Here is a 10,995-nt window from a genome sequence, read left to right on the forward strand (position 1 = left end):
AGGAAAAATATTTTCTTTTGCTTGCATTTATTTGGTAAATATGTTAATTATGATTTTACTTAGTTGTGAAGACCTAGTCAGACTGGGAGATTTACAGGACTCGGTGTACAAACAGAACATAAACAAGAAATAATATTGGCATCGTACCTGAACTCCTGTATTTTACTTAGAACTACTTGATGTCTTAGAAAGTTAGGAACACTGTTCAGAACCCTTGAATGCCTATTCATTTTGTACAGAGTAAGTGGAGATTTTCTATTTCTCAGAATAGTTAGCTTCTGTTGTTCAAAGAAAGATGGCAGAGTTTCAAAACTTAAAACAAACTGCTAAAATAATAAGACCAGTCATTCTATCTAGATTGTTTAGCCACACCATTTTCCTTTGGCTGTCAGGGTCAAGTGATTGTTAGAAGATTATGGTCTGGTCAGTTCCCACATTATGAAGGAATACCCTTTTACATGGTGATTTCTTATCCATTAGAGACACAGGGTGATACTGATTCTCAGTTGAGTATGTGTTTAATTAACAAGTACCAAAACCTTAGATGCCTGTAATAACTTTTAGTTTTAGTGGGGAAATATATTTCAGGTTCACCCAGGAATACCCAGAATCCTTCCTATCAGAAGAAAAATATATTTCTGTAGTTGAAAAGTCATTCATCCATTTAAAATCTGGCTCTTGTGGGGGCTTTGCAAATTGTATAGTTTGCACACTTTGGACACTTAAATCATTTCAATTGTCATTCCAGGCACTGGAGATCAACAAAAAGCAGTCACATTTCAAGTATGATTTAGTAACTATTTTGTGATATGTGAAATGATAATTATTGACTCATCTTCATTCTTTTGCTGGTAACAACTTCTTTTCCTGTTAATATTTTTTATATTTGGTATGTACTTTATATGTTTTCTCTTCTTTTGGTGGTTTTATTTATTTCTTTTTAATTTTATTTCTTAGCTCTTTCTTTAGTACTGGCTGACCTCACTATTTTGTCTTGGACTTGAAGTACGATGATGCTTGTGACAGTAGTAACAATGTAAATAACTAATACAGCTTTCTGAATGATTAATTTCTAAGGCATCAGAAAATTAACATTTTAATGTAGAATTATTGTGCTTCAAAAACCATTGGTATGATATTTAAAAATAAGAGAAAATAACAAAATATTCTTAAATTATTTCAAACATTAGCAAAATACAATATCACAATTTAGCTTTTCCGCAGATAATTCAATTAAAAAAGATTATATATATATATATATATATATGTACATCATACACAGTTCTTACTAAAAGAAAAGCTCTTTGGAGATTATCGTAGACAGTCACTATCTGCATTCAGGAAATATAGAAAAGGATGATAATGCTTTTTTGGTGGACATTGATAAGGAGATCCCATAGGGTTGTGAGGAAAACTTTGATCTGGAGCCTAAAATGACTATCATCATGACTTTATAAACACTTACATACATAAATTCATTGTTTAGTAACTTTGGAGTACTAGTATTGCTGAATCTATTATTATAACACAGCTTAAAAAATTCAAGGGGAAGTTAAGGAGGTGTCTAATAAGTAATATTATCTATTATAATCATAGGATCCTCTACAACTTTGTCTTAAGTTCATTTCAGTAAGTTTTATTTTTCTTATGTAAAAAGCTAGATAAACCTTTTTCTCCAGATGGGCATATTCAATGCTAATGTTTAGATCTTTCTGTAATCAACCATAGCAGACTTTGGCTTGGTAGTTGGCCTTCCTGAATTACAATGATTACTTTTTTCCCCTTATCAGATCATTGCTAGCTCTTAGTTTCTATCTTAGTTCCTCTTATTTACAACTAAATCTACTTTTGGGAAAACTTTCAAGGATTCTAGAATCTCTCAACCTGCTGCCCCTCCCCCCAATTTAGTACCATTATAGTTGACTTGCTTCCTTCCTAGAGCCTTGATTATCATTTACCTTCTGTTAACTTCACTGAACTACAGACTTAGACATCCTGCAGTTGTTTGGACATCTCCACATGTATATGTGAAATATACACTCCAACTTAGAACAAAAATGTCTGGTTTTCAAACCCAGCCTTTTTTATCAGCCAAATCTAGTAGTTTTCCTCTCTGAAAAATAACATTGTGGTACTTAGGCTCAAAAGAAAATCTCATCAGTCAGATTTTTCCTCTCCCTTCCCCAACAACTCATTGGAATTATATGTACTATCTTAACAATATACCTTATGTCTGCCATACTTTAAGACATATTATGATTGTCCAAGTCAGTTCCAGCTACTACCATCTTATTCTTAACCATCCCAGTAGTTCCAGTTCTGTTTTTCTTACCTTTTATTCTTGTCTTCTTGCTGTCATTCTTCACACTGTTATAAAAGTGTTACTTTTTTGAACATATATATGACATGACTATCTTCCTTAAAATCTTTCAATGACTTCTTATAGCACTTAAAGTAAGTTCCAAGTACTTTATCAAGGTCTGTCAATTTCTACATGATTTAGCCTCTCTCTATCCCACTTAATTTATCCTGAATCATTTTTCCCTCTCAGTATATGCCACCTTCAATGACCTTTCATTTCCTAGAAAATTCAAATCAAGAATTTTTCACTTGTGTTCAGAATTTCTGACATGTTAGTACCTAAGCTTTCTTATTAATGTCTTATTCAGACTTTAGCTCAAATATCTTCTCAGAGACACTCTCTGGAGTACTTTTTCTAGTCATTTCCTTTATCACTATTATTTTACCTTTTATTTCTTCCATATCCCAATCTAAAATGATTTTTTAATTGATAGATGTTTACTTTCTATTCTTTGTCTTCTTCCATTTGAAGATAAGCTCTCCAGTGCATAGACTGGCATATAATAGTCACTTAATGCTTATTGTACAAATACTAATTATTTGGAGTGCTTACTGCCTTGCCCCACAGTATTGAGTTCAGAATTTTATTTCCCTCTTTTGCTCTTTTTCACTTTGCCCAATGAAACTAAAAGTATCTATTTTGGTATAGAGTTTATCCATCTGTAAATATATGTTTAGTATTTATTTTGATTGTCTACTTGCAATACCTATTTACTCATTGTTTCAGTTCAAAGTCACTGGTGGAATGTCCTAATCTATTTAAGTAGAATTAGCTTTCCCTTTGCTTTAAAAAAAAAAAAAAAAGCAAAACCTCTATTAATATGTTCTTGGAGTGCTTTGTTGAAACTATGTACATTTTACCAAATTTTATTGAGGATGGTTCTCTTGTGGCCCCTCTCCTGTTTTTAATTGGGATCACTGACTTTAATACCAAAAACGAGCATTTCACTAATCTCCGATATGTGAAAATGAACAAAGGAGACAGAAATTTACCAGGTCAAGCCATGCTAAATGGCTCATTAGGTTGGCTTTGATTTATAGCCAGTTTATGGGTCATGGCAGAATTTCCCTCATTGGAAGGGTCTCAGCTCTGAACAGTTTAAATCTGGGGTGGAGAAATGTAATCTTTGTTCAAAGAGAATTTTCCTAGTTTCCTGATAATTTACTTGTAAGGACAAAGGCTGCCATTGTGACATAGTGAAAGACTCATTGTGCATATACAGTCTTGGATGACTTCTGTCCTGTACTGCAAGAAAGTTTATTTTCATTGCCACCTGCTCCCTTTCTCTTTCAGGGAATTGTTTCTATAGTTTATTATAGGATTTATGGGTTCTGATGTTCAGGACAAATTGTTCCTCAGTAAAGTTCACAAAACTTTTGCTACGGAATATATTTATGTAGAAGAGAATATATAGTTGGTAAAATAAAAGCTTTTGAACTTGGTTTTTCAATACCTGGCACAAACATTAAATTCTTTAAGACAAATACAAAATACTGACTTATAGACTTCATTGTATGTCATATATAATTAGCTATACCTTAAAGTACATTAATTATTAATATATAATTAATATATTTCATCTCCATATATATTTATCTGTATATATATATATTGCACATATAATATATATAATGCCTATGGTGTCTTTGGACAAATAATTTTATTTATCTTTACAATTTATGGGACTTAAAATTTCTATATAAGATTACAGGTAACCACAAAGTTACCAATTTGTGCTAATGTAATTGAGTATGAATGAACTCTTGGCATTTAAATATTTATTTTTAAGATTTTTAACCCCCTTTCACAAGAAGGCAACTTTAGTTAACTTACATATTGATATTGATCAGAGATATGGAAAAGCTATTATATTTTTTAAAATTAGGAACTTGAATATTTTATTACTATATTTCATTGGTCAGATATTCACCGAGTACCTTCTACTATACAAAACACTGGGGAATAATTATATTAGTGATAGAGATTTTAAGAGCTTAAAATCTCCCAAAGAATGAAAGGTAAATGTAAATGAGTTATTAGAAAATAAAGTGCATTAAAAAATAGTGGGAATAAAAGGCAGTGGGAGGGTCAAAATGGTGAGTGACTCATTTAATTAAGAAAACTAGGAGAAGGTTTTTGGTGAAAGTCAAAGTATTGCAAAGGGACTTTGGAAGTTTTTGAACAAATCAGAATTACATGTCAAGGTACATTTGAGAAGAACTCTCTCGTGGTATCACATCTGGATTGGCAGATGAGGAGATGGCAATTATCCTTCTTAGCATGAACTAGTCTTTGGAACTGCCATCTTGGTGTCCTGACACAGAATTTATTGTAGTATAGTCTGCTGCAATAAAGGAGTTTGGGTAGGCCTTCTTTGTATTTCTTTACTGCCATATACTAAGTCTATGCCTCTTTAAGTCCCCCAAACTTTTGTTATCTTCAGTTACCTCATGTATGAAATGCGATCACTACGTAGAGATTTTGGGAATGGTTGGTGATGATTTAGAAAGCACTTGACGACATAAAAGAATAATAGAAATGCTATTTTTTAGTATCTAATTATCAGTTTTTTAAAAAAACATGGTGAATAAAGTTTTTTAAATCCATACTTGATTTTTTTATATATGCATACATATCAAATTCAGTATCCTCCCATACATAAGTTATAGACTCAATTGAGTACTTGTGTGTTAAGACCAATTACTGAAATTTTTGAAAAAATTAAACCAGTCTCTGGCTTTTATTAATATAATTAGACCAATCATGTAGAATAAACTGCTGAATAGATTTTTATTCAAGGTAAGTCCAGTGTTAATTTTTATCACCTCCAGTTTCCAAAATTTTCCTTTTTGTGTGTCTTGCGATGATTTTATTGTTGTAAAATATTATCAACTTTTATTTACTTAAGTTATGTTTTTTGTTATTAAGGTAACATAATTACAATACTGTATATGGTTCATGGCTCCAGGATAACTTCACTTGAAAGTATGTTATCACTGCACTTACCATCAAGTTCCCATACTTTTTCAAGAGTGATATTCATCAAAAATTTCGTTACAATATTAAAAGATTGTTTTGCATTCCTAACAGTAACACACATTTAGAAAATAGAAAACTAAGAGCTCTTTTTTTATGCTTACCAAAGAAGACCAGTACTAAAGCTACTGATGAGTTACTACTGTATGTTACTTCAGTTACATTTATCTTTAATTAACAAGAATATTGATTATTCAAGGATGTTGCTCACATTCAATTTTACAGTGACCTGAAAAAAATGATAGGCATACAGTTATTAACTCTAATGGGACATTTGTTCTTGACCTTACACTTTTAAATTTCTTAATTCTAAACAGTGCCTCAAAAGAATATCTAATTCAAGCACTGGGTAACTTTCTGCTTAGAAGACTAAACAGAAATAGGAAAGAAGACAGAGACCTTAGGGATAAGTATTAGCTGAAGATTATTATTTCTGAAACAGTCCCCCGAGTCCTAATGTTAACTTTAGTACAGGCTACATCCCCTCAGTTCACCTGGTAATTTACATACCAGCAAGTATGTTTTTGATATAATGAGATAATAAAGGCTTTTATTATAAGTAGAACATTTAGCCTTTGGAGTATTGTTATAATGTGACAATTACATTATAATTAATCAGAAAAAGACATCTCCTAAGGATAAGTTGAAATCTACCTTAGATCTACAAGTTCATTTAAAATGATTTCCACTGATGTTACAGGTTTGTCTTCTGTACCCCTGATTCAGCCCCAAATAACAGTTGTTGAGAACAGTAGGAAATGTTAAAAGTATTTTGACGAAACATTTTAATAAAAGAGAGTGGTTCTATCTCATGATGGCAAATGAGGGATTTAAACAGCTAAGCTGGTTGAATCATTATGGATACATGTTTACACATCTGAATAGACCCCTAATCAAAAAGCTTGAAACAGATTGTAACTTAATGGGGCTAGGTGGAAATATTTTTTTTTGTTAAGGTAACAGCTTAACAAATATAAAAATAATAAATTTAGTTTTTTCATGGAATGATAGCAAGTCTGAAAAACACATGCTTTGTGTGTATACTTACGGCCTTTCCACCTTAAGTTGCACTGGGATTCTTCTTGTTTACTATCCACCAGGAGGGCTAGGTGTAGGGATGGGCACAGATATTGGAAGAGGAAGGTAATAATATCTAAACCATGGATATCCTTGATAAAAACGTGGTTAATGTAATCCAAATGTATATTTATAACGGGACACATAAAATTGTGAAGGTGATATATTGCTCCAACTCACCTATTGAAAGAAAGAATTTTAAAAGGTTGGTTTTACTCTTTATAAAGGAGTGCTATTAAATAGCTTCAACATACAAGTTTTTACTATTGTAGTAATTTTAGAAACTGTAAAATAATTTCCATTTTCTGGGTGTACTATGAAGAACTATTTGGTTAATTTGAATTACTTTAAGAAATTACTGTGTCAAATTGTCCTGATAATCATTTTTATAACTATAAGATTGCAGGAAGAGGGGTGATAAGAGTATCATATTTCTCCCTTTGCCTTTTTACAAGGTCTTTACACAAATCAAGTGTTAGCATCCTCCACTTCTCTCACCAAACCTTAATCTAGCAATATCTGTATCTTTTAATTTTATATTATCTTAAACACTTTAGAATAACTATTCAAGTTAAAATAACCTTTTAGTGAATTTATTTTGCATGTGAAATATGAACAGTTTTGATGTGAAGTTCATAAAGTGTAATTTTCAGTATATTGGGTGAAATAAGATATATTATTAAAATTTAAAAAATAATAAAGGGGGGCGGGAAGAGGCTACCTTGTCCTGCTGCATAAATTGCATAGCCCATGTTTTCCTGTCTTCCATTTCTTTAGTGAATTTAGTACTGCGGGATCATCCAAGTGGGACCATATTTCCTAATTCTTAAGTATTAATCATATATTTTAATTATATGTATTTTGCCCTTGCTGGAGTATGTTTTGTTAAGTTAAAGCAATGAGGAGGCATGAACAGTTGGGTCTTTAATGTACTAGATGATTTTACTAAAAATTCAGCTTAGTTTTTCTCAAAATGATTCACTTTTCAACTCTGGTCTCACTGTTAACATGAGATGTTGAGATATTTCTCTTTATATAAGTAGGGATCAAATTCCTGAAGTCTTTAAAGTCCTTAAAGATTTCTCTAGAATTTCAGAAGCTTTGTGATATTTTTAACCACAATTGTGGATATTTCACGGTAAGAAAAGGAAATATAACTTTCACTTGTTTCTTACCTTCCTGGTCTTGAGAGACATAAAGCTCAAATGAAATGAATTCAGTTTATGTGGATGAAACACATAAGCTGAGACACACACATGCACACACACGTGTGTAAAAAGACTATGACTATAAGCTACCCAACATTGTTTCATAGTACTGTTGTTTAAATCTAGTCAGTTCCTTCTCTCAGGTGGTGTATAAGAAATGGTAAATGTATTGTCTCTGGAATATTACAGCTGTTTTATTCACACAAAAGTGAGCGGTGTTGGGAAATCTCGCTTGAAGCCTCTCCCTTGGGATCCATTACTGTTCAGTGAATCATCACCTTTGACAGTGTGTTGAAATATGGGAATATCCAGTATTTACCATTTTATTGAGACTTTGAGTGGCAACCCAAAATATCTATTTGTGTATTTTTTCCCTTCAAATTTTGTATATCTTAATATTAAAAATTCTCTTATTTGAATTATCCTTTTAATTTCCATAATTAATTTTTCCCAGTTGGTAGTGATTATATCTCTTGGATTATTGTTGTCATTTTAAGAAAATTAAGATTCTTAAAATGTTAAAGATGATTATACTTTCAGCTCCTTGATTTTAGTTTGAAGATAACAGCTTTATTAATAATTGCACACATTTAAATATCGAAACATCATACTTTTGATTAGCACAGTGTTATTTTATGAAGCACTAATCTCTGTTTTCTATTATAGCTCAATTAATGCAATAGAAAAGCTATAACCATTAAATACAAATTAAAAGCAGGGTCCTCAAAAAATTAAGAATCACTTTGAATATGTATACATGTTTTAAATGTTATAGTGTAGAGTTATAAAACTTGGGTCTACTGAACTCTCCAGAATATTGTATACTTGAGTTCAATTTTTATTTCATCAGAATTTATCTGATTCTACTTGTAGTAGTGAGTTAAAGATACTTCTTTTATCTTTTATTCTTTCTAAGAATTAGTTCTTAAGAGAGCTCAGAAAAATAGTAATAGGTGACCTTCCTTGAGAACTTAATTGCTCAAGTACAAACTTAAGAGCTTTATATTTCAGAGAACACTGAGTAAATTTAAGGTAATTCACATGAAGGGTTGATATATATATATATATATATATATATATATATATATATACATATATACATATATATATATATAGTTAATTGATTGTCATGGTAAGGCTAGCTAACACATCCATCACCTCACTTGTGTGTCAGGTAAGAACTTCTAAGTGTTTGGTTTAGTATTATTAATTATGGTCACCATGACTACTAACTGCATCTATGAATTCATTGATCTTATAACTAGAAGTTTGAATCTTGTGTCCACCATCACTTATATCCCCACACTCTATCCCCTGACAACCTTGAATCTTGCTATATTTCTATAATTTTGGTTGTTTTAAATCCACTATAAACAAGGTTATATAGTATCTGTCTGATTGATTTCATTTTGCATAATGCCATGAAGTTTCATCCATGCTGATGCAAATGTCAGGATTTCTTTTTTTAATGGTGAATAATCTTCATTTTTGATATCACACTTTCTTTACCCTTTCATCTGTGGATGTTCATATGGGTTGTACAGATTTCCTAAAGCAAATATTAGCATTACCTCACAGGAGAGAACTGTTTTTTTTTCTTTTATGTTTTAAAGATTATTTATGCATGTAAGAACTGGGGTGCAAGCCAGAGGTGGAGGGGGTGCGAGGATTCACCAGAGACAGAGCAGGGAGAAGAACAGGCAGACTGAATTATGCTGCTGACAAAACTGTGGATGGGACAGGAGAGGTTTGCCTCACCATGTGGATCGCCTTCCCGGCCAGGGATCAAACTCTTGTTGCAGTAGCTGTGGATAGCTTCACAGTGCTACACTTGACCCCTTGCTTTACAGGGAGGGCCCAAATTTTCTATTTTCTATTACTTTCAGTTATGTCCTAATGTGTTCTAATTTTTTTCAATTTTTTTATTCTGTTTTATCTTTCTTTTAAATTATAGTGGCAGTCTATGAAACAGTTCATAATAGAAAGAAAAAAGAAAAAACAAAGTTAGCAACTGGTTAATCCAGATGAAAAGTAATTAATTGTTCAATGTATTGTTCATACTCAACAATTTCAAAAAAAAATATTAAAATATTGGAAAAAATTAATTGCTGAAACATTTTCATTTTTATTTGACTGCGAGCGCCTTTAAGACAGGATGATGATGCATTTTCAATTCTAAGGTGTCTGTTACCTATTATAATGTAACCTGTTATGCTTAATAGGTTACATAAGTGTTGGTAATCTTATCAGTTACCACTAAAAAAAGTACATTTAATGAATTCCTAATGTAATTGGAGATATTGAAAGACTGGACATTGCTTTATGGAAATCTCAAAGTACTCTAATTTAGAGAAACACTGCTTTGCATGAAAAACAGTTGTGGCCTAAGGGAGTTCACTAGACAACTGCAGGATACTCTTAATTGTTTTTATAAAATAATTTTGGAATAATGTATCAGAAACCTTACTTTATGTCAGAGTGATATAATGTTGACCCCCAAATTAATGCATGGCAAGTATTCTTTTTGCAGTCACATTTTATTTAAAGAAGTCATAGATTTAGCTTTTCCTTGAGCAAACACACAGGCAAACCATGTGACTCATGCGTTTGGTTTGTGACTTTTTCCAAGGTTTTTAATTACTTAGTTTTAATCTTTTGAATCTATGATATTTGAATGCTTTGCTGTGCAGATCTTAAGTAACTGGATAATTTTTAGAGGAATTGAAAGAATGGCGTTCTCTTACCTTTGTGTTTATTTTTTCAACAAAACTATTGCTAGATCTATCAAGAGTAGTTTTGTACAGATTCCTTTTATAAATGGTGATTAAATAAATGAGGCAAAAAATGAACTAAGGGCAATGGGGAAGTGAGAAAATTTTTATCAAAAATTCTCTAGTTGTTAGTTACACTTAAGATTTTTTTATGATTCATTTTCAAGAATAATTTGTCAGCTCTGGGTTTGTGAAGTCTAATATTGGGGGTATTTGAGTAGGCAATGTAATTGGTTAGACAACCTCTGTATACCTTTTCAGTAATAATAGTCTCAGATGTAGTGGGAAGCAGAAATGAGAGTACTTCCCAGAGCAGGTTTAGCACTCAAAGAAGTAAAAAGTTCAGCAGCTTATCCTTATTAAAGGATTAGAATTATTGGTAGGAAAACACACACATTTTTATGCCACTCTATGAGAACAATCTTACCAGTGGAATAACTCACTATTACTTCAGAAAAAAGGTAGAAATATTTTGTTCTAGTGGGTTCCTGCAGAATAATTAGAATCCTGTGTGTCAATGTTACAGAATCTGAATGGTGGT

Source organism: Condylura cristata, unplaced genomic scaffold (assembly GCF_000260355.1).
Source record: "Condylura cristata isolate star-nosed mole 26May11 unplaced genomic scaffold, ConCri1.0 scaffold00012, whole genome shotgun sequence".
Lineage (NCBI taxonomy): Eukaryota > Metazoa > Chordata > Mammalia > Eulipotyphla > Talpidae > Condylura > Condylura cristata.